The sequence below is a fragment of the Limulus polyphemus genome, unplaced genomic scaffold, assembly GCF_000517525.1.
Source record: "Limulus polyphemus unplaced genomic scaffold, Limulus_polyphemus-2.1.2 Scaffold4916, whole genome shotgun sequence".
In the NCBI taxonomy this organism is placed as follows: Eukaryota; Metazoa; Arthropoda; class Merostomata; order Xiphosura; family Limulidae; genus Limulus; species Limulus polyphemus.
In genome coordinates, this window is record NW_013670526.1 from 54,716 (window position 1) to 80,138 (window position 25,423).

The 25,423-nt window shown below is 30.5% G+C and overlaps 2 long non-coding RNA genes across 2 annotated transcripts; one reads left to right on the plus strand and one right to left on the minus strand.

Moving 5' to 3' along the window:
* Nucleotides 1-5,592: 5,592 nt before the first annotated feature.
* Nucleotides 5,593-6,132, minus strand: LOC111088978. The gene is made up of 2 exons (XR_002613367.1): nt 6,050-6,132; nt 5,593-5,737 (listed from the first exon to the last, which is right to left on the minus strand). It is a non-coding gene; the product is annotated as an uncharacterized LOC111088978 (long non-coding RNA).
* A 4,997-nt stretch (nt 6,133-11,129) lies between these two features.
* LOC111088979 lies at nt 11,130-19,458 on the plus strand. The gene is made up of 3 exons (XR_002613368.1): nt 11,130-11,307; nt 16,057-16,059; nt 19,449-19,458. It is a non-coding gene; the product is annotated as an uncharacterized LOC111088979 (long non-coding RNA).
* The last annotated feature ends 5,965 nt before the right edge of the window (nt 19,459-25,423 follow it).

The following is a 25,423-nucleotide window of genomic DNA, read 5'->3' on the forward strand; positions in this document are numbered from 1 at the left end:
AATTATCACGATTTCGTATTTCGTGAAAAAACTACATTACTTTATATTGAGTAAAATGAGATATTCATATTCCTGCTACTTTACGAACTTCATGATAACTTTCTTGTACATACGTATATAATATTTATTAACATACTTAAAGTATTAATGTATTACATCAGGGTGGTACATGTTGTGAATTTAAAGATCAGGCTAAATGTATAAATATTAAGGTAAAGTAACATGTTACGTTCTTAAACCCAAGCGTATCTACCACCGTATGTATTGAGCCATGAAGGCGTTCACGTGATTTTTCTTTCGTAATAGACAATATATTGTTCTGAAAATTTCTTGGAAGTATTGAAAATATTTTCTTCCATTTGCTACTATACAAGTTTTCCATTTATATCTGAGCAACACTAAGACGACTTGTCTTTTTTACTGGGATTTTCCGAATAAGTTCAGACTAAGCGATTCTTACGTCCAGTTATTTCTTTAATCTTGGTCTTAATTAATTAACAGCTGTTGGAAGCATCATAAATAGTTATGATATGGATATTTTAATTTCATATTTTTGAGATTTACCCAATCACGTATCTTTATATATGTTTATTGGCTTAAAACGATGTATTCGAAAGCTGTTCCTATATAACATAATAAATTGTCATTGTCCACATAAAATACTTTGACGTTTTATATAAATAAATAACAGCAAATATATAAATGTCTATGGTGCTTTCAAAAGCTTATAGTCAATGAAGAACAAGATTATCCATAAAGAAATAACTGAAATCAAGAATAACTTGCTTTAAAAGTGTAAGGAAATTCCCGTTAAAGAGATAAGTTATCCCATTGTTGTGCAACTTTAAAATAAATTTAAAAAGTATTTTTAATATTAAAGTAACGTACGAAAGAAATATTTTCAACACTTCCAAGAACATTTCATCATAAAACGACACACAATATATTGTTTACGTTAAAAGAAAAATCACATGACTAACTTTATGGTGCTATATATATACCGTGGTAGATACATCACACTTTATTCGACTCTAATACACAACAACTCTTTACTGTCCTGCGTGTATGAACGTAAGTAATATATTCTATTATCTTATCATTTATATACGTCCTTTCTATACCTTAGCTTGCTCTTTACATTCACCAATGTGTATTTCTCTGATTTAATATGACCATCTCATTTTACTTCATATAAAGTAATGAGCTTTTTCAAGAAATGAGGAAAAATATAATAAGAACGTGTGAAACTTTTAAAAATCTCTAACCGTAGAAAGTAACTACGGACTTAGAACACAAAAAGGGCAATAAACTAGAATATTCATAGAATATCTGCGATTCCTCCTGCAACAAATGAACGAAGTGAGAACTACGACTTGCAGCATATTTAAAGTAGTTGCTGTTTAAGAGAAATCAGACTCTCAAATTTCAAACTTTCTTCTTATAGAAATACAAATAAACAAAATATCTGCATTCAGAACTTAACTTGGTTTTCAATTGTTTAAACACAATGCTCTGAACTAACTGTCAATTGTTGTGAATTAATTTGATGTTTTTTAAATCCATTAACTGTTGATTCGCCGTATAGGATATGATCCTTCTCCGGATGTTGAAGTCGAGTGTGGTGTATAAGGTGTACGGCTCACCAAAATTTAGCACGCGTTTATAGAAGCTACAGCTAAGAAAATCATAAATTGTGTGTCTAAAAAAATGTTCCTCTAGTGTTTCACACAGAAATAAATTAGGTAAAATGACACAAAACTCTAGTAAGAAGAAATACGGTTCATGATCAAATATATTACACACGTATTTTTAAACAATATTTCAGAAAAGAACCTCATAGTTGCTTTGTCTTTAACCACTTTGGAAGTTCTAATATAAGCAATCTAACCTGTGAAAAAGGAAGAGTAAAATACTCTGTAGAAAATGTAGAATACTCTCTCTAACTACTATATCATATGTATATTCAAGTGTTTTGATATTTTAATAGCAAATTTAGATTTCTTTTATCATTCAGTTCGAACTAATGATCTACGACAAACCTAGAACTGATCTTTCAATTGACTTAGAAGTTGTTTTAACCCTTTTTTTTTACACGAAATAATTCTTGTCTATCTATGTCTTCAACGTTTGCAACAACCAACTTTATCAACCAAACAATTCGTCACCCTCAAAATTTTAGGTTTAGGTACTAAGATCCTCTTTTTATATCAATTTGTCATCAACTATGACTGTGTTTGAAAATCCCAGTTTGCAAATATTATAAAGAAAGTGGTTGACTTAAATGTGGCCTTGACCTTTTAGCTACATTCGCAAAATTTAAACAATTAGTCCTTGAAGGATACTCCATCTCTGTGCGAAATTTCACCGAAGTTAGATGATAATAACCGAGTGACATAAAATCATTTTTCATTTTTAACTAGGACGACATTTTGCTACATTATTGGCTATATAAATCTATTCATTAAGTTGCAAGGTTACAAACATTACTTGTTTATTAAAATTATTTATGAAACGTGGATAATAAATAAAACCTAATGGATTACCTTAATAAAAGGTATCCCTGAAAGATGGTGAGATTACATCCGTGTAAATATGATTTTAAACAAGTTATTTTTCATTGCTTTTGATGTCATTGAAACTTTGACAATATTCACTTATTTTTTAAATGTTATGTCGTAACAAGTATATATATATTCATATAGCAAATTTGTTACCTGGTTTCTTTTCAAATGGACCAACACCATGGCATTCCCATCTACAAATGTAATAACAATGCACGAGATCACAGTGACTGAATCTGCAGTGCCAATGGCAAAAGGCTTCAGTCTCAAATGCAAGTCCTAGTAGCATTAGGCATGAAAGGAAAATCGTTGTCTTGTTCATGATGATAACCATATACAGATGATGATATCGTGAACTTCAAATCTAGAAGGTCTTAATTCAAAATTTATATTTACGTATTATAATACTGATAGTGCGCTCTAGTTTATCTTACAAATTAATCTGAAAGATACAATATTATGGAAAAAAACTTTATATATCATTATATATTATAGTTTTATATCATTAAATATTAGAGAAACATTAGAAATAATGAAATATAAAAACAAAAACAAGTATTAAATAGAGATGAAGGACCAGCATTTCAATACGTTGATATATGGCGAGATATATTATATATATTTTTTTGATATAATAACGGAAATATGTAAATAACAATGAAGTAATGCGACAAGGGGGAAAGTATAAAATAGTCTTGTAAGTTACTCCTGAGGATGACGTAGATCACGTCGAAACATGTACTTGTAGAGAGATATTTTAAAGTGGAAGCCGTACGGCTTCAATAAAGTTTTATTGTGTAAATATAAAACGTTGTTTTTAATTATTTATTATAATTTTAAACATTTTAAACACAAGTGCCAGTAGTGCACATGTTTATAATTGTTGCCATGGATCTGCTATTCATTATCGGATATAGATTCTATCTCAGTGTAAAATATGAATAAATATCAAGTTACCTTACACTATCAGTGTTTTATAGCTGCATCTCGATTTGTTTTTGTTATAGTGTTGTTTGTATCTATTTCATTTAACTGTATTTTTAGTGAAGTAATTTGATATAAAATATTGTAACTGATTTGTTGTCATGTATTTATTTTAATACGAACGTTGTTTAGATTAAGTTTGTATTTAAAAATATGCGTAGCTTATAGTGCTAGATATGTATTGCGTGTAATGAATTTGTTATATATTTATTTTAATGTCAACGTTCGTTTGGATTGAGTTTATATTTAAAAACGTGCCTTGCTTACAGTGTCAGATACGTATTGCGAAACTCTCACCAATTTTCCAAAGTTGTAGAAGATTCGTGAACATAAGAATCGACAATATATCTATTTCCCTAACCGGTTAAATATAGCTCAATATTGTTGTCTGAATTTTCGAGAAAATCTTTCTCGCGCCTATAAAAACAGCCTACGCGACGCGCCAAAAGGAGAGCCTATAAGTCGTCCGCTATAAACAGTTGTGCTAAAAACTCCGAAAGCTTTTTATATCGAAAAAATTAAGACATTTGACCAGGAATAGTTATAAATTTCGAACATCAGTGGATTCTCAACGGACGTTAGTAGTTTTATGAAAACATTGTCTTAATTCAACGGACCAACAATTCGGTTTGGTGACAAATGAGACAAAGCTAGCTAGCTTCCCGACAATCATACGTACATCGACTTGAAGTTACCTCGCTAGATATCAAGGGCATTCAAATCTAGACGAAAGATTTGTATATTGTTTGTAAGTTAGTGAAATTTATGTTTATAAAACTTTGTTTCTAGTAACTATTCGTAATACTTGTTGTTGTAAATTGTACTGTGGTGTATATATTAAAAAGTATTTGTGTTAAAAACGAAAACGGTGTATATCAATCCTGTTGGCAAATATCGTGAATAGATATCAGCATATATCTAGATACTAAATCCAGAATACGATTTAACTGTTAAATTTAAATTATTTAACTCGGCTTTGGACAATTTTAAATTCATGATACGTAACAATATATGAAACAATCACAATAATGGTTTTGTCTGGCTCTTTGGAACCATAACAAGAGACTAATTGTAGCTTTTATAACTTTATAACACGCGACCAGCTGGAAGTGCCGAGTCTTCTCAGTGGCATCCGAACTCGAGCATTCTTCTTCGTCAGTCGCTCAGCGTGTTAGGTCACATAAGATTCAATATCCTTTACAAATGGTCAAATATCCTATACAAATACCCTCTATCAAATTGTGACTATTTGACTATTTTTCAAGAAATTTGTATTTTCTTAAAACTTTTTATTCTTACTGTCACAGTTTCAGTAGCACGATAATGTACAACTTGTTGTTAATAATCTGTTTGAATATATTATTTTCGTTATAACCTATCATTATGAATTGCTTGTCTTGAAAATTGCATTCATTTCTTTATTAAATTTTGGTGGCTCGGTATGGCCAGGTGGTTAGGGCGATCGACTCGCGATCTGCAGGTCGCGGTTTCAAATCCCACGGAGGCGTTATAATGTGACGGTCAATCCCACTATTCGTTGGTAAAAGAGTAGCCCAAGAGTTGGCGGTGGTTGGTGATGTCTAGCTGCCTTTCGTCTAGTCTTACACTGCTAAATTAGGGACGGCTAGCGCAGATAGCCCTCGTGTAGCTTTGCAGGAAATTCATAACAAACAATTAAACTTTGCTGAAAGCTTATAAAGTTAAAAACCGAGTTTCGATACCCGTGGTGGGTACGGCACAAATAACGCATTATGTACTTTTGTGCTTAACAAACAAATACATGTGCTTATTGAATAATTAGGTGCTTAACCGCAAACAAAAGATAAGTTGTTTTGATAATCTGGGCTCATTTACCAGTACCATTGTAACAAGTACTCCGGTTAGAAACACTTCATACTATTATCCATTGATACAAAAGAATTTCTCATTGTTTTCACATCTTATAAACTGAAATATTGACAATGTACCTTAATACCAAAAGTTTTTATTGTAAATGTGAGGATATTTGACATATGGTTACAGCTGTAAAATAATTCAGTGACAGTCATTTAGAGAAATAAAATGTTTTTATTGAACGTCTTGGCCAATATTACTAGTATTATCGAGAAAGATCCATATAATAGAAATATATCCCTAACCAAAAATGAAAAGACATAAATGGTTTTCTCTGTCCGTTAGAGAATAAAGGCAATCTAAAAAAAGGCAATAAAAGAAAAACTATTAGTACAACTTCAATATACAGACAACCGTTAAAACCACTGTTAAAGTGAGATAAAAACAATTAGGTGGCGAACTTTTCGGCCAATATAATTTTTATTTCCTTACAAAGAATTTAACAAATTTAATTGTGTTGTTATTAGTGTATTGATAAATTAATTAGAGGAATTAATGAATGGATAAAAATGAAATAGCTGTTTCACTACATCTCTTCTTAATTAAAACTTTCGTAACTTTTACTCATTTAATCACGACAGTTAATCATCACGTAAATAAATATATACTACCTTTGGCATAGCGGCTTTCTACTCATCCAAATAAAAGTCATTTGGTTTTTTACGCGTCACTTCGTACTTCACTGTTTTGTCTGTAGAATACATAAAATTTATCTATTAACCTTAACGAACGTTTTCTCACAAATCTTCCATTTACAACAAGTAATACATATTGGATAGAAATCGGCACAAAACATGATTTTAGAAAGAATTTCTGATCCAGCAATACAAAATGTTCAGGAAATATTGGAACTATCTAAATATGGGTAGTTTTTACTATTTTATTTTCTATTTTATTATTTTTTATGGAACTTTTTTGTTCTTGCAATCTATATTTTAAATTTCTTTTAGTGTGACTAATATAAAAACTACCACATTCACATTCTATCTTGTATATACCTGTCTTATCTGTTAATTCTATTCTGTCGTTAGCATTCCCTATCATATCTTTTATCTTATTTATTGGTTTGAAGATAGGGTAAAAATTCTGATACTTTTTGAATACTTTATATAATTGACTTGTTAAACCTGGAACGTAAGAGTTTCTTTTTTTGTTTTTTCATAAGCAGATTTTAATGTGGTATTTTTAATTGAATTTGCATTTTTGTTAAACTTCTCAAATGTTTTGTCTACTATATTTGGATCAAATCCTCTATCATTAGCTATATACTTAAATAATAACAATTCGTTATTTAAATCTTACTGTCTTGAACATATTTTTATAGCTCTATAAACATATGTATAAAATGCTGGTATTTTTAGGTTTTTATATGATATGATTCTTTATGTGGCGGCATAACAACAGCAAAAGGTTTTCTATAAACTAATGTTTCTAAGTTACATTCTTCCTTCCTAACTAATACGTCTAAGCATTAGAAAACAAAACAAATATAACGGTACATTTTCTAACCTAGACGAAGCACGGCAAGAAGACATAAGTGGTAAGTATTGTTACATATTGCGAATTTGAAATATTCCGCAGCCGAGTTAAATAATTTAAATTTTGAATAGTTGAAATGTACCCTGGATTGACTCACACCGTTTTCATTGGCCTTGGTCTGTTTATACGAGTGGGAAATGTTGATTTTTAGCTAGCTTTTATGATCATCATTTGTAATTTTACTACGTTTTCATACGGCTCTATCAACAATATTTGGTGCAAAACCCTACCTAATGTTACAAGTAACAATTACTTTTTTAACTTCATAAGAACATAACTTTAATGTCCTGTAAACAATAAAACACTGACATTTTTTTGTGAATTCCTTTGACATAATTCAAGTAGTTAGCAAAATCTATTAAATTGTCTTTACCATGACATCACACCACGATAATTTCATCAACATACTCAAATCCATAATTAGGGTTTAAATTTATCCTTCTGTAATGCATCATTTTCAAACCTATTCATTAACAGATCACACAAGAAGTGGATTAATGGCGGATCCATAATTAGGCCTTCAATCTGCTTATATATATTATTATTAAATTGACAAAATGAATTTTCTACTTAAGTTTTGTTAAATGTACCACATCTAAAGATTCAATGACTGAGACATTATTCATTCATAATGTGTCTTCAAAACAACTAATATATTTATCAATTGATACTTTCGTAAATAATGATACGATATCCAAATACACAAGCATATCGTCATTATTTAGAGTTAATTTTCTTATTCTTCCAAAAAATATATAGAATTTTTGATAATATAAATGTTTTTCTTCAATATGAAAAGAAAACATTTGCGCTATAAATTTAGCTACATTGTAAGAGGATGAACTTATATTTGAAACCATGGGTCTATAAGAATCCCCTATTTATGAACCTTTGACAAGGCATAAAATCTTGGAGTGACAAAACTACTTGTAACCAAATATTTTTTTTCTTTTACGAGATTAGACTTATACACTCTTTAACTTTTTCTTTTATCATTTCGTAAAACCAACTTTTAGGAATGGTGATGACAAAACCTTGTCGAAACATTGTACATTTGCTGTTATGTTAAACTTATATTAAAGTTTTTCTTCATTACCCATTCAAGCCGTCTCCAACCATTATTAGTCTCAAAGTGGGTTCCTCGTCATCGAATTTTAGGAAGGTTGTTGTTAGCCTTTCCATATATACTTTAATTAACTTGATCTAGCATCTCTTCAACTTTCTTAGTATAATCCTCTTTATTTTATATATGTAATTAACCACCATTCTCGGATTTACAGATCACAATATCCAACTCACTCAATGACTTTAAAACCTGTATGTCTTAGTTTTTCTTGATTTTTAGAATTATCTATTAACTCATTACATTCATCTCTAATACTATCTACTTCACTAATACTCTTAATATTACTTAAACATGTTTCAACTTCTGTAATAAACTCTTTTCGAAAATTATTAGCTTAAAAACAATTCCCACGCTTTTGTTAAGCACGTCAATCTCAATATCGTTTAACAAAATATTCGATTTCTTAACTATTCTATTGCTTTTTATTAAATTTGTATAAGGTTCAGCTGTAAAGCCACCCACATAAGCAAGACTTCTAACAGAACTGGACTTAACCTTAAAACTCCACCTAACTCTCCTATATATTCTCACAACGAAACGTCAGCAAACTACAATAATTTTTTTGTTATTTAAATAGTAAAGAACCACCAATTCAATTCACGTGTGAAATTGAATATTATAATAGCATTAATTTGAAGTGGCTGGGTAGAAGGCTACTATATACAGAAGGTGGTATATTTTCAGTTAGGTCATAATCATCTTCCGTGATTAAATGAGTAAATGTTATAAAAGTTGACAATAATAGGAAACGAAGTGAAATAAAAATCAGCTTTTACGCATAAACTGGAAGTAGTGTGATGAGATGAAATAATTTTGAAATATTTCTGAGCTAAGTAACTAAGTTTGATTTTTAAAGATCCATTCAAAAATGTCTCCTAAGAAATTCATGAAATTTTGAAAATATCTAAAGCATCACTTGCTATTAATCTAAGTTTGCTAATAACCAAATATAAAAATTGAAGTACATTTGTTAAAGGTTTCCTTAAGGGAACAGGAATTATGTGGGCGAACAACTGACCACATGCATTTTATTTTTTTAAATTAACAGTGATTTATAACAGTTATCTGTATATCAACGTTATACTCATAATATTTCTTGTTTGTTTTCTTTTCAGATTGTCTTTATTCCCTAATGGAGAGACAAGCCATTTATTCCTTTTAGTTTTTGTCAATGAGGATTTTTTATTAATTGAGTATGTCTCGATGATACCAGTTGTACTGGCTAATATATTCAATAAAGGCATCTTATTTCTCTGAATGACTGTTATAGATTGTTCTCATGAATGTTAACCTTGCCTCATATACTCTTACATTCACTAACAAAAATCTCTTCTACAATAAAATAGTGAAAAAGTAAAAAACTTTTCTGTGTTTTTAATGTTTTTTGTTTTTAAGTAAATCAAAAATGTCATCAAATTAATTAATTTCTTATTAACTCTAGAAATAAAAGGCATTAAAATAACCTGTTTTGTACCGACAACTTGATTGCTAACCAACTATAGATCACTTGTTGACAATGAAAGACATTCGAAATATTGAATGTAGAAATATTATGTATTCTATAGATGAAGAAGTGAAGTTCCCAAAGGGAGAAAAGCCGGATGAATTTTCATTTAAATGGTTCCCCAAATATCTTGACCGTGTTGTACTACTTTATCAGAATGTTTTCCAAAATTCAATTTATTGATGAGGAATTGTTTGGTATATATCTTAGGATGGTTACTGCAAAAATTGAAATGATTGCCGAGTAAAGGTTCTACTTAAAAAAACAAAAACGAAATCAATGAAAAATCGCTTTTCATTACATTTTACACTAACACTGTGTATTATGAATTTATAGTTGTATTATCAACCTGATACAATAGGCAGATTAAAATATTGTATTTTATCCTAGTATCTTGCGTCGAAAGTTGAATGTAAGGAACATATTTAAGGATTTATTGTAGCTAAAAGGTTCACGTTTAAGTACTATAATACTAATTTTAAGTTTCAGTTTACGTTTAAAATAATCTGGTACAAAAGTATATTAATATTACAACATAAAAACACAATTTAAAAATACAGGAAGATTGTCAAAGTTTCAACGACATTAAGAGCAATGAAAAGGAGCTTGCCTATAATTTTGAAGTTACATAGATGTTATTTAACTTATTTACAGAAGAAAATATGGACATGTAAAAAATAAATAGTTTCAATATTTCACAAACCGATTAGTATAACTCAGAATAACTATGATTACGTATTCACAAAAAGAACGAAGTGAGAAATGCGACATGTGGCATGTTTGAAGCAGAGAGTATAATTAGTTTAAACTTTTGTTAATTATATCTTGTATAAGTTTCTTCCGGGTGTTAGTTTTTACTTTATGAATATATATATATATAACAAAACACAGAAATCAATAGAATGTATTGGTTGAGAGAATACACGGCCTTACGTTTCTAATTTCGTTTTTATAAAAATACATATTGAAAAATTCAACTGGTATTCAATTATCTAAACACAATATTCTCAACTAACTATCAAGTACATTGGCTGTAATTAATGTATATGAATTTAACTTTATGTCAAGTGAAACTTTTTTGATTTGGTTGTCTGTAGATAAGCACAAAGCTACACAATGGGCTACCTATGCTCTGCCCATCACGGGTATCGAAACCAGATTTCTAGCGTTATAATGTCATTGTCATAACTCTGGAAAGAGCAATTGTACATGTTCCAATTTTTATTTCTATATGTGTCAAATTATTAATATTAAAACTTCCAGTACAGTTAATGACGAATTAACTATGAGGTTGTTTTCAAAATGTTGCATAAAAACATGTTTAATCATAAACCGTTCATCTACTTTTTGATCTTTTACCTAATTTTGTTTTCGAAACACTTATGGGTAGTTTTCTTTTTGCGATAATAGGTTTCATTTGAACTATAAGATTTCAGTCATTTTAAGTTTGAAGTTTCCAATTTTTAACCAAACACTTGAATGATCTGACCACAACTAATATGATATGGTTTTATAGGTTATCATCATGAACAAGTCAGTGATTTTTCTTTTATGCCTGGTGCTACTTGGAATAACACTGAACGCTGAAGCAGGTTCGTACAGGCACTGCACACTCATTAGGTGTTATCGCTTGTATTGCTATTACAGGTGTCGATGGCTATGTCGTGGTATTTGTGGATATGAAGGAGGAAAGAAAGGAGGTAAATTTTTAAACACTTCCAAGAACCTTTCATCGTTAGATGACACAACAATATATTGTTTACCACGAAATAAAAACCACATGACCACCTTCACGTTTCTATATATACGGTGGTAGGTACACAATTCTCTATCTGACTCTGATACGCATCAACGCTGTGTTCTCTTGTGTTTAAGAACGTAAGTAACATCTTTATATTGTCGTTTATGCTCTTCCTTTACCTTAGGTTGTTGAATGTATACTAATCTTATTTAATATTACCAACTCATTTTACCTGATATAGAGTAATTACGCACTTTCGAGAAATGAATAAAAGCATAAAAAAGTGTGAAACATTAAAAAAATGTATAACAGTAAGAGTGTGTCCTGGCACTTTGAACAAATCAGGCTTCAGTAACATGTAAAAGAAAAGAACTGGTTTCCCATTACGTTCTAAATAAGTGATTCTTCCAGTTATTTCTTTGTTGTTAAACTTGTTCTTTATTAACAACTACTGGCTACATCATGGATATTTACATAATTGTTGTTATTAAATTTTCCAATGTCACGTTGGCCACACCATTACTCAACATTAAGTATGAGAGCTGATATCACTAAAAAGCGAATTTCTAAACCCTCGATAAGCGGAGCACAGGCATCCTACTGTAGTTTTGTGCTTAACAATAAATAAGGTTATCAGTTATGCTACTTTCAATATTTTCATAGAGATATATATAAAAGTAACTTATAGCACTGTTATATATGTTGCAAGTTAGCAATTATCAAAATGTCTGTTCCATTTAGAACATTCTATGGTTATATTTTGGTTATTAAGATGTCTTACAGGATTGCAACATAGATTATTGTAAGCACACGGGCTCAAACTATATAAAAAGTACTAATTAAATCACAAATTAACTATTTTTTCGCATTGGAAAATTAGTACAGATGCATTAAAGAATAGTTGCTGAAGTAGTCACATTTTGAAGTTATTTCTCTCTTTCGGTGTTTTACAGATCTGTACTTTCTAATTTCCTTCACTTCAAATCAAATTTTGTAATACCTCTTCTTCCACTTCAGGTCGTGATATAGTCCACTCACTATTGTTTTCATGTGTCAAATGTATGAGCTAATGGTCTACGTGAACAATTCAGCATTTCTGCTAAAGACGTTTCCTTCAACTTACATAAAATCGATTTTCATTTTTACTAATAATTAGTTTTATCTAAACAGAAGAAAACTACTATAATTTTCACATTTTCTTTACGACCATTCCGGTCAATAAAGTAAGAACATTGTCGGAAAAACTACAACCATTCGAAAGAAATACTATATATATAAAGCTGAGTTGAAATTTGAATTATTACAAAATTAACATCGGTTTTATTTCATTTAGTCCAATGCTGTTATTACTTCGCAAGTTGTTATATACAGCATCCTAAATTATGAACTTAACTTTAAATGTTTATTGGAGTTTTTAATACTACTATTTGAAATAAACATGTTGAATATGAATTGCTGACAATAGTTTGTAAATATTGAGTGAGATAATGTATTGTATTTTGGTAAAGCTGCTAAGGTATTTGTCGCCGTCATTAATCTTGAACTACTGACCAGAGTAAAGGCAATAATTCAGCAGCATTCTACTACCCACAATTCACTCTAAATGATTTTCTGTCACTCTTATAACGCACCCACAGAGCGTAGTGACATCTCACCTGTTTGAAACTGACTCCCCAGCTTCAAAATCTAGATAGATCTCTTTCACATAGCCAATCATGGTCCACTGAGTAGGAAATATTGATGCTCGATAATTAATATTATTTCTTTGTCTATATTTCTCAAATTTATACTAAACTATTCCAAATAAAAGTGGAATTCAAGAAACCCGCAGTCTGAAGCTAACCCATTTCATCTTGTACTTTTACTATTGGTGGTGTTTTTACATAAGCCATTAACATTCATACCATCCGTGATGCCGGGTCTTAGATAATTCAAAATCGTAATTTTTAATTTAATGGACTCTTTTGCTTAAGAATTTGAGTAGTTACAACTTGTATTATTATTAGCATTGAATATGGTTAATCTTTTTACAAAATGTTTGTAACGTATACAGAAATTGTAGAACAGCTGCTTATTTACATCTTTATTAAAGCGTTGTTAACTAAGTACCGGGCCTGGCTATCGTGCCGGGTTGTGATCGGAAGATCCAAAGTTCGAGCTACGATATGCCGATAAACACATTTCACACTTTCAGCTATATGGGTATTATAGCTGTACCATTTAATCCTGCTCTTGGGTTAGGATTAGCCGCAAAAGCGGAGGAGCTTCTGAATGTTTTCGCTACATTTAGCCAGCAATTTTAGATTATGGATAAGTATGCTTGAAGTTTCTCTAACCTGACTGTTTATCTAATGCGACACGCAAAGTTCTCTTCTGTTTGAAAATAGCAAATACTAAAAACGATAGTGATATATACTTTTATTTTTCAGAGGACTTCTGGTTTTCCCACAACGTTTGTTGATCAGAACTATTTACATTCAATGATGAGTCAAAATGTTTCAACATATTCTTTGCTTATGACATACCGGGATTTTCTTCTAACATCTTTAAATGTAATTCCCATGTTTCAACACTAACTGTGCTGAGTTTAACCTATAAGGGGAAATACTCTGTCGTTCACAACAACTGATAACGAGAAGAGATGCGAATTTGTGTTCACACAATCACACCTTTCATTTTAGTTTCATATAAGGCCATCATCAGATCCGAATCAATGGAAATAATAAAAAGATAGAGAGTTCAAGTCTATCTACTGATTAACATCTATTATTAGAGATTTCTTCAGCAAATGTTCGAAATTCTCTAAGGAGTTAGGATTTACAAATACATACAACACAATTGTTTTATAGTTTATGTTTCATCCCTATTTCGCAGGTGATGCTCACACTGACTTTTATCATTACTTTTTCACTAACAAATAAACAAAACAAATGTATATTTTTCCGATCTATGAAGATAATTTGTTACATGTCACGTTAAAATCTACATGATCTATGTATTTCATGACGACCTGAAAATTAAATGTTCACCTTGCACCATCATCATTCTTTAATTAAAAATATAGGTAAATGAAGCTGAAAGTTTAAGGTCACAATGAAGGTAAACCACTTTCGTTATAATGGTTGCAAATTGGGATTTTCATAAACGGTCAAAACTCGAAAACAAATTTCGATAGAAAAGAGATTTTTGCATCTACACCCACAGTTTTGAAGATAAGGAATAGTTCGGTGTATATTTTAGGTTGGTTACTGCAAAGTTGAAGACATAGCGGGACAGGGTTGCATTCAATGAGTGTCTTTCTAGGTTTTATATTTACTCAGATACGAAACCAAAATTCCCGAAGAATCCTTTTTCAATGCATTTCACTTTATGATAACGCTGATTGTTATGCATTTAGATATTATTAAGCTGAAACAATAGGCAGATGAAAATATTTCATTTTTATTATAGTGTATTAGGCAGGATGATTAAGGTTAGATATTTATATTTTTATTGTATTTAAAAGAGCTTTGATTCAAAGTTTATGCTCGCGCATTCTAACACTGATATTACGCTTTAGTATATCTTACAAATTAATTTGATAAATCAAATGGTTCCACATATCTCTTGACCGTCTTATATTGCTGGACCAGAAACTCTTTCTAATGTTTATAATGTCCCGTGACGGTCAATCCTAATATTCGTTAGTAAATAAGTAACCCAAAAGTCGGCGGTGGGTGGTTTCGACTAACTGTTTTTATTTATTGTAAACAATAGAATTAAATTTGTTAGAACACATGAGATTTGCGTGTATTCGAATATCTATTTCATTTTTATGCATTTCCTAAATTGTCAAAATAAAGAGCTTATTTATTAATGTAATAATAACAGTTAAACATGGATACGGCATGATAAAACCTGAAAATACGAATACATTTGTTAAAGTCTTTGTGAGGGAGCAAGAATTATGTAGGCTGAAACAACTGTCCACATAAACGTTATTTTCTCACTGTAGCAGTTGTTTTTTTTTACAGTTATCTATATATTGACGTTATAACAATATTTATTCTTGTTTGCTTTCTTTTTAGGTTGCATCTATTCTCTCACGAACAGAAAAACTATTTATTCAGTAGAAACATTTTATTTCCCTAAATGATTGTCATATAATTATTTTACAATTGTAAACATATGTCAAATATTCATTAGCCTTCTGTTATTAAGTTACAATACCAATATTCCAGTTTAGTGGAACATAAAGATACAAAAACAATGATCACTTATCTTATGTCATTGGATACAGATACAAGATGTTTAAATTGATTCTAACCTGAATACAATGGTACTAAAACTCTTCCTAATTATGAAACCATAGTGAGTGAGGATAATTAAATCTTTTCAAATATTCTCACGTCAATGTCTAAAGTTAGTCAAATGTTTCTAGTGTGCCTTACTTGGTCGATGGTACTGAAATATTCAAGCTAGTGATACCTCCATGTTTTGAAGTAAACATATATTTCAGATACCTCATTTCGACAAAAAGAAGCAAGATAATGATTACATTTTCTCTTATCTTGAAATTTAACAGATTCATAACAGTTCCACATTTCAAAAATATTTCACATGCATGTTTTAGAAGTATCTGCATGATTCCAATATATTTCACATTATGTTTGTAAGAACTTTATCAGATGCATGACTTATTTATAAGGGGAGAAATAAATCGCCCAAGATGGTTCACGATCCAAGTACGTGATATGGTGTAAGGGAAGTCCTTTCATGAACAAAAGTATTTTGCTGCTAGTGAAGACAACAAAGTCCAAGGTCTCAATCTACCTACAGAGGTATTGAAAATCACAGTCAAGAACTTCCCAATTTCTGATCGTATTCCTTCTCCGAAGAAGTACAGATGACAGAACAAGACTGAGTAGAGAGCTCTCTATAAAGCATTCAATATATGCCAACCAAACGACAATACTCAGAGCTGCGTAAAGATGAAAGTTGGAACACCTTTACATTTGTCTTCGTGAAATACACTACTAATAACACTGAAAGTGCTGGTCAGAAAAAGTAGTCACCAGACAAGTTTGGTAGGTATTGCACATATGCTTATAATGCTTAAGAAATTGTTTCGAAGCTGGATAAAAAAAAAAAAAGTGTAGCGAAAACAGGTTTGATAGGTATTACACATATATGTATCTCAAGCTAATATTTTGATTCTGATAAATTATTATGTTTTTCGCATGTTTCGAAAAATATCATAAGTATTGGTTTTAGTGCAATTTTAATTTTAATTTCATATTTATCTGTGCTATTAAAGGTAAAGGAGGAACTGAAGTTTCCTTATACATCTACTTCTATGTTATACATGGATCTTAATTTCAAACTATTAACCAGACGAAAGACAACTGGCCAGCCTCATGAACTTCCAGAAAAGTTTTGTCTGACTCTTTCAAAGAAATAATGGAAACTAGATGTCACTTTTATAATATTCTCACAGCTGAAAGTGTGGAGTGTGTATCTAGTGGTACCACGGATCGAGCATTGAGATATTCAGTAATTTTGAACAAATATTGATTTCTTTTGCGCATTTTAAAAATAAATATTTCTTAAAAGTAGCAGGATAATCTATAGCTTACTGTCAATAAAGTTTTTGAAAGTGCTACTTTTATTATAGACAATCACTCGAGAAAGTTTTATCTGTTTCTTAAATTATTTTCATAATCTGAATCGTTTATCATATATTGCGTTGCATATGACACATTTTACGATTCCGTATTATACAACGTATTATATTAACAATTTTTCTAAAACTGAACTTAACAGCAAATAAATTATCAAAGTGTATAATAAATTGGGTAAAATCTGACGAAATATTATTGCCGATGTGATACGTTAGGAGTATGTGGAATTTGGATATATTTATCCAGTCACATATCTCGATATATGTATATTGACTTGTGACGATGTATTAGAAAGCTGTTCCTAACATAATAAATTGTCATTATCTACATAAAATACTTTGACGTTTTATAAAAATAAATAAATGACATCAAATATATAATTGTCTATGGTGCTTCCAAAAACTTTTAATTCATGAAGAACAAGATTATATATAAAGAAATAACAAGAATCAAGAATAACTTGCTTTAAATGTGTAGGGAAATTCCCAGTAAAGAGACAAGTTATCACATTATTGTGCTACTTTAAAACAATTAAAAAAGTATTTTTATTATTATAGTAACCAGTGATGCTTCAAACACTTCCAAGAATATTTCATGATACGACGATACAACAATATATTGTGCACAATAAAAGTAAAATCATGTGACACAACTCTTTATTCGACTCTAATACGCAACAACACTATATCGTCGTGCGCGCATGAACAAAAGTAACATATTCTATTATCTTATCATTTACCTTAGGTTGCTGTTTACATTCATCAATGTGTACTTTTTTGAGTTAGTATGACCATCTTTTTTTACTTCAGAACTTAACTTTGTGTGCAATTGTTTAAACACAATACTCTGAACTAACTGTCAAGTGTTGGGAATTCAGTTGATGTTTTCAAATCTATGTGTTCGTCAATTGAAAGATCAGTTGCAGGTTTGTCAAAGATCATTCGTTCGAATTGAATGATAAAAGAAATTTACATTTGCTATTACAATATCGAAACACGAAAATATACATATGATATAGTAGTCGGATAGAGTATTGTACATTTTCTACGGAGTAGTTCGTTCTTCCTTTATCACTTGCTAGTATTAGAACTTCCAAGGTGGTTAGAGACGAAGTAACTATGAGGTTCTTTTCTGAAACGGTGTATAAAAATACATGTGTAATATATTTGATCGTGAACTGTATTTCTTCTTACTAGAGTTCTATATCATTTTACCCAATTTATTTCTGTGTGAAATACTATAGGCCAATTTTTCTTGAGACACAAAATTCGTGATTTTCTTCCTTCTAGATTTGAAGTTCACGATATTATCCTCTGTATATGATTATCATCAAGAACAAGACAACGATTTCCCTTTCATGCCTAATGCTACTAGGACTTGTACTTGAGACTGAAGCCCATTGTCATTGGCAATGCAGAGTCATTAAGTATGATCACTGGTATTGCTATTATTGGTGTCGATGGGTTTGTCATGGCAACTGTAGATTTGCAAAGAAACTAGGTAACAAGTTTGCTATATGGAAATATAAACATTTTTACGACATAACTTTAAAAAAAGAAGATATTATCAAATTTCAGTGACACCAAAAGCAACGAAAAAACCTGCCTAAAATTTAAAGTTATACAAATGCAGTTTCAGTAACTTACACCAAATAATATGAATTTCAAATAAGCACCATCTTTCAATGATTCTTGTTATTAAGATAGTCCATTAGATTTTATATACATTCCACGTTTCATAAATAATTGGAATAAAGAACTAATATTTGTAACTTTGCAACTTAATGAATAAACTTATCATTTCTTAAATACCATCCCAGTTACAAAAAAGAAGAATATTTTTATACTCCGTTATTATCATCTAAGTTCTGTGAAATTTCGCACAAAAAAATCAATATCTCTCAAGGACTAATTGTTTGAATTTGGCAAATATATTTGAAAGGTCAAGGCCACATTAAGGTCAAACACTTTCTTTATAATATTTGCAAACTAGGATTTTTTAAAGCAATTAAAAGTTGAGAACAATTTGATACAAAAAGAGGATCTTCACACCTAGACCTCCAGTTTTAAGAGTGACGAATTGTTTTATTTTATTTTGGTTATTGAAAGTTGGAGACACACCGAGACAAGATTTATTTTATGTAGAAAAAATCTTGATTCAAAATTCATTTTTACGTATTATAATACTGATATTTCGCTTTAGTTGATCTTGCAAATTAATCTGACAAGTTAAATAATTCCAATATACTTTGAGTATTCAGTACTGCTGGATCAGAAGTTCTTTCTAAAATAAAGTTTTTTTGGACCATTTGATTACTGTCCAAGTGTAGATTACTTGTTGGAAATGGAAGATTTTTTAAAAAAACGTTTGTTAGGGATAACATATAAATCTTATGTATTCTAAAGACAAAGAAGTAAAGTTCAAAATGGTAAAAAGCCAGAAGAATTAAATTTGAATGATAGAATGATGTTATACACTTACGTGATAATTCACAGTTGTGATTAAATGAGCAAAAGTTACGAAAATTTTAATAACGAAGAGCTGACAAATTAAGTTGCATAATGAAATGAAATATAATAAAAAGTATGATGAAATGAAATTATTTTAAGCTATTTTTGTTGGGTAAATAAAGTTAGTCTACAAAAAAAATAAATAGAAAAGTATCACCTTTTCATCTCATTACGCCTGTTTTTATTCATTGTAAACAATAACATAAAATATATTAGAACATATGATATATACGTGTACATTCCGTGTAGTGAAATAGCTATTTAATTTTTTAGCCATTTATTAATTTCTATAGTTAATCAATTAATAACAAAAGAGCGTAGCTATAGCGTGATAAAATCTAAAATACAAATAAATTCATTGAAGTCTTTGTAGGGAAATAAAATTATATTGGGCGAAAGTTCGCCACCTAATGTTTTTTCTCTGACTGTAACAATGGTTTTAACGGTTGTCCATATATTGACGTTATACTCATGTCTTTTCTTGTTTGCTCTCCTTTTTAGGTTGCCTGTATTCTCTCACGGAGATAAAAAAAATTTGGATAATGGCGTATTATTATTATTAGATGGGTCTTTCTCGATAATAGTAGTTATATCAACGGATAATGGTGTGAAATGTTTGAAGTGTTTCTAGCCGGAGCACGAAGGTGTGAAAATTCTTCATAGTTATTACGGCTTAGTATGTAAAGTAATTAAATGTACTGATGTTTTACAGGTTTCATGTAGAAATGTGCTGAAAATTATTGTTTATTAAATAAATGCTCCACTAAACCAGATATTATTTAATGTCACGAGCATTATTTGATTATTCACTTAGTTTTCTCTTTATCTCTGTAGCTGTTTACAGCTATGTGTTGTTTTCGGTGTCTTGTGTCTAAATAAACTTCTTTTGTCGGTAAATGAAAATCTCCACAAGCTATAAAACACTAGACTATTCAAAGTATAAAATCTGTTATTAGCTGGATTGAGACCGAAAATTAATAAAATGTTACCGGCAGTCAAAATGTATTAAAAATGCATTATTACCATCCAAATTGTTTTAAAATATAAGTACTCATATTTCATCTGCCATACGTAACTTTATATCAGTCTTACTGCATGCAAGACAGTACCGATATTGCTTTTACTAAATGAAGTGAAGACAGTGAGACATATAATGCGGAAAAAATCTAAGGTTAATCTAGAATTAGATTAATGGATACATTAGCTTGAGGGCAACTGAAATTTCATGAAGGGGCTATCCTGTTTCTAGCAACGACCTTCATAAAGGATGTCCCATATTCTTTACTGTGGTTGAAACAAGGCAACATAAAGATATGACTTTGTAAAATTTAGGTTTCTACTTAACAATATTTGATTAATATTTGACAGAACTCGTTTAGACTTTATGTTGTGGCACAGAGAGTAAAGAGGTTAAACCAAGAAACTTGGTAACGAATAAGAAAACGTTGATATTTAGATGTATTAAAAACTAAACGTAAACCACAAAATAATTTCTATCACACCAACCTATTTGTGTTCTGTGAATTACTGGAATTATGACTTTTAATTTGTAACTTTTCTGTGTCTCGTGTGTATTAAAACGTTATTAATTAAATAGTAGATAATGAAGACATCATTAGACTGGTACAAATAGTTGATGCGTTTAATTTCATTTTAATGGAAATTAGAAGTTCACGTTACACCGAGTTAATAAAATGGTGGGATCTGAAGAAATGAAATTAATATTTACTTTTTCAATATATATATATTTTATGCTCTTTAATCAAATCAACTTCGAATTTAGAAGGATGAAAATTCTAAATTTTATGTCTGAATAAAAACGATACGTAAATTCTGTGCTGTAAGAAGTTTCCACGCGCGTAATAAATTGCAATTACTATGATAAGTAAACAGGGGTTCGATTATTTTGTGTTAATATGAGATGTTTGGTAAACAGTATAAACTAATAATTAATTTTAGGATAAGTATTTATTTTGATACACTATTGTTTCGATATTTCTACCAAACTCGCTAGTTATCACTTGAAATTCGTTTGTATAAAGATTTAAATTACACCGAGCTAATATCAAGTTATTATTTTTATTAATGAAGTGAACATGTAATTTTGGGAAAATGTTCCGTATTCCACTTACCTAATCAATGCATACGTAGTCTGCATAAGGGGTTAACATGTGCTAAATTTAATATTGAATTTGGGAACAAATATTCCTTGAGTCACTCACATACTTGCAAAGACGATATAATAACCCATCCAGATAAAGCAAAACATGGAAATAATGGTAGAATACGATAATGTTTTTTGGATTACCGAAGCATCTAGAACAATCATTGGTACTGTCATGCTGTTACTCTAATGATGTTTTCTTATATGACTCTTCCTAAGCTTCCACACATATATATTATCCACATCTTCTACCTCATTAGCTGATGTGAAACCCTATAAGACAGTACTCTCGTTATTTCCTGATTGATCAACAACGTCTTCTGATTACTGATGCAACCCTTTCTAGACCAGAGTATACACTTAGGCATTGAGTATAAATCTGCATATCAAAGTTCAAGGTCTATGAAAATAATATTATTTTATTTCTCTTTCTATAGTGTTTCATACTTTTTGTTATAGCATTGTACAAGATTTATTTAGTGTATTTCACGAATACAAATGTGAAACCTATTTCATCTTTCAATTCAATGCATTTCCGATTAGTATCGTCTGATTTGCAAATATCTAATGTTTTGTAGAAAATTATTCACTCCGTCTCATAGACTAGTCACTTAGTCACTACTAAAGCCTCTATCATTTATTGCTCTTGCGCACGAAAGTCTAGCTTCAGAATATTAATAAGGCTAGAAAACTGGAAATCCCTGACTGCAGTTCTCCATAAACCTGCAGCCAGATTGCTTAATGGACTTCGTCGTTCTCATTAGCAGCAAAATACTTTTGTCCATGAGAAGACTTCTCCTGGACCATACCACGTAATTGGATCGTAAACCGCTTAGGCGTCTTATTTCTCCAATCACACATAAGTCATTCATATGTAGAATGTCATTTGAAAAGAAGAACAAAATACTGTGTATATCTCGAAGAGAAAAAGTTAATACTGGCTATAAACCAAATGTTATTTTTTTTAACCTCAATGCAAGTAATCTTTGACCTGTGTGCAAAATATCGGCGAAACATTCTATGAAAATTATTAAAAACTAATTAATTATCAATTATAAAATGTAAAACTATTTAATATTGAGATTAAACAATTCAATTTTGAATAAATATTTTAGTAATCATTTTAAACTGCTAATTTGAAATATATGAAAATAAGTTAAGTAAACATCAATAGACTTTAGCAAATATTTAGATCACAACAACTAAAGATTCAGTATAATTAAATTATGGTCTTTGCATATTGTGAAGATATATGACCTCTTTTAAAGAAGCTATACTAAATGACAGCGACCCAACAAGTATGAATATATGAAAATGGCAAGGTATAGGCAAATTTCTTGCTTCTTTGCATTGGTATGAGGTATTTAAATTGTTTCTTTGCCTCAAAACATGAAGTTATCATAAGTTATTAGAGTTCAGTTCCTTCATATGTCAGGTAAGATACCTTGAAATGTTTGCCTTCTTTTAGACGCAGATATGTAGGATATTTGAAAATATATTTACAAAGATATCTTTAAAAATCTAACTTCAAAATTCCAACCAGGTCGACCGACCTCGGCTGACTTCGCGGTGATCTAGGTATTTTGTGTATTCAACATGAACATTACCTTGCGTCATGCGTGACTTAAACGACCTGGTATAAAACCTGTAAAGCGTTTTCAATTATGCGCAAAGCTACACAAAGTCTATCTGTGCTCTGCCCACCACGGGTATCGAAACCCGGTTTCTAGCGTTGTAAGTCCGCAGACATACCGCTGTGCCACTGGGGGGGGGCTACATTGTTCTCTTAGGACTGTATCATAGTTAATCTTAAGAACCCAAGATTGATCTTTTCTAAGATTTACTAGTTAAAACACAAAATCTTCCCTTTTTAGCAATATGCGCCCCCCAATGGAACAGCGGTATGTCTGCGGAGTTACAACGCTAGAATCCGGGTTTCGATACCCGTGGTGGGCAGAGCACAGATAGCCCATTGTGTAGCTTTGTGCTTAATTACAAACAAAAAAGCACTAGACAGTTAGCACGAGCGTATTAGTAAATCGTTGTTCAAGTAATTAGACTTGCTTAAACTTATCTAAAATTGGTTTTAAATTTTTATCTCAAGAGAATGAAAACTCCATATTGCCACATTTTCTTTAGAACTTGCTCTACGATAATTTTGTCCTACAAAATAAGAACAAAAACTAAATCTGTTTGAAAGAAATACTATACATACACATACATATAAATTTGAGTTCAAATGATAGTGCACTCATAAAAAATCGACATCCGTTTTGTTTGATTAACTTCATTGATATGATTAGTTCGTACAGTGCTTAAATTATAGATGGATAATACTTGTTTGAAACAGGAATGGGACGAGCGGGACCATTAGCTAGTGTGCTGGAGTGTGGACCTGCGGTTTTGTGGTTTAATCTCGTTTACAACAACAACAAAAAACCACAATGCACTTTGAGGCACGTTACAGCAATGACGGTAAAGATTCCACAGATTGGACGGATAAAAGTAGCTTAAGAGTCGGTGATTGATGTTGATGACTAGCTGCTTTTCCTCTTGTATATCGCTTTAAAATTAAGACCGGCTAGTGCAGATAGTCCTCGACTAGCTTTATGCAAAATTTAATAAAGAAACAAAACGAAACGCTATTCTGTATTGAAACTGGCATTAGTCGGAAGGATATTGCAGCATTCAACTTGGTAATACTTTATAAGCCTTCAGGCTTACCACTGAGCAAAATTTAATAAAGAAACAAAACGAAACGGTATTCTGTATTCTCTCATGATGTTTGTAGGTTCCAGTCATCTTTCGGACTTTTTTGTATACCATATAGATCTGAGCTGTTGTAGATACTTATATTTTAACTGGCCCAATGTCCGTCATATGACAGTAAATACTGATTAATTTTTCTTCTGAAAATTAAATCTAAAAAATGTTTTATGAACTTGTTTTCAAAACTTAATTATATTATAGTATATATATATAAAGAATGTTTATTTTTTCTATTACATCACAAAAAACAACATATTTTATGTACATTTGGTCATCTCCTGTAAGTGGTCCTTGTTTAGAATTTTGACTTATGTATATTTTTATGTTCTGTTCAAATCATCTTTTTGATAAAGCCTTATTGATGGAACAATGGGAGAAACTGGTTCTTGAAGAAATATTCCCACATGGTGATATGTCTGACCCTGCGATTTATTAATTTTGATGGCAAAGGCAAACAATGTGAGGGTGAAGCGAAAATGCACGAACTTTTCTTAAAAAAATGCTTATAAATATTTTACCTTAATTTTTAAAATATCTTAACCAAGGTGAAAAACATCAATAATGATGTGTTATTTCCACATCTGTCGGGTTGGAAAGATATTTAAGTCGTTTTTAAATCGTTTATTAAGTATTGTGATATTGTCCCTGATTTAATCTGTGACTATATTCGTATATTTCCGAATATTCAAAGACCTTGTTCTAAATATAATAATGAATATATAAAAGACAAATACAATAATAAGTTTCAGGCCGACTGGAATTTGAACGCGATATTTCCACACGATAGTTGAGCATAATAAATTAATGTAACAGCCAGACTTTGTAATAAAATTTTAACAAGTAATTCAGATCCCTAATTTAAACTATCGTGTTTTTGTTGGTTTTCTTAATATTGTAATAACTTGCTTTAAACATGATTAAAAATATATATATATGTATGTAAAAAAATTCCCACTCGGCAAACAATTGAAG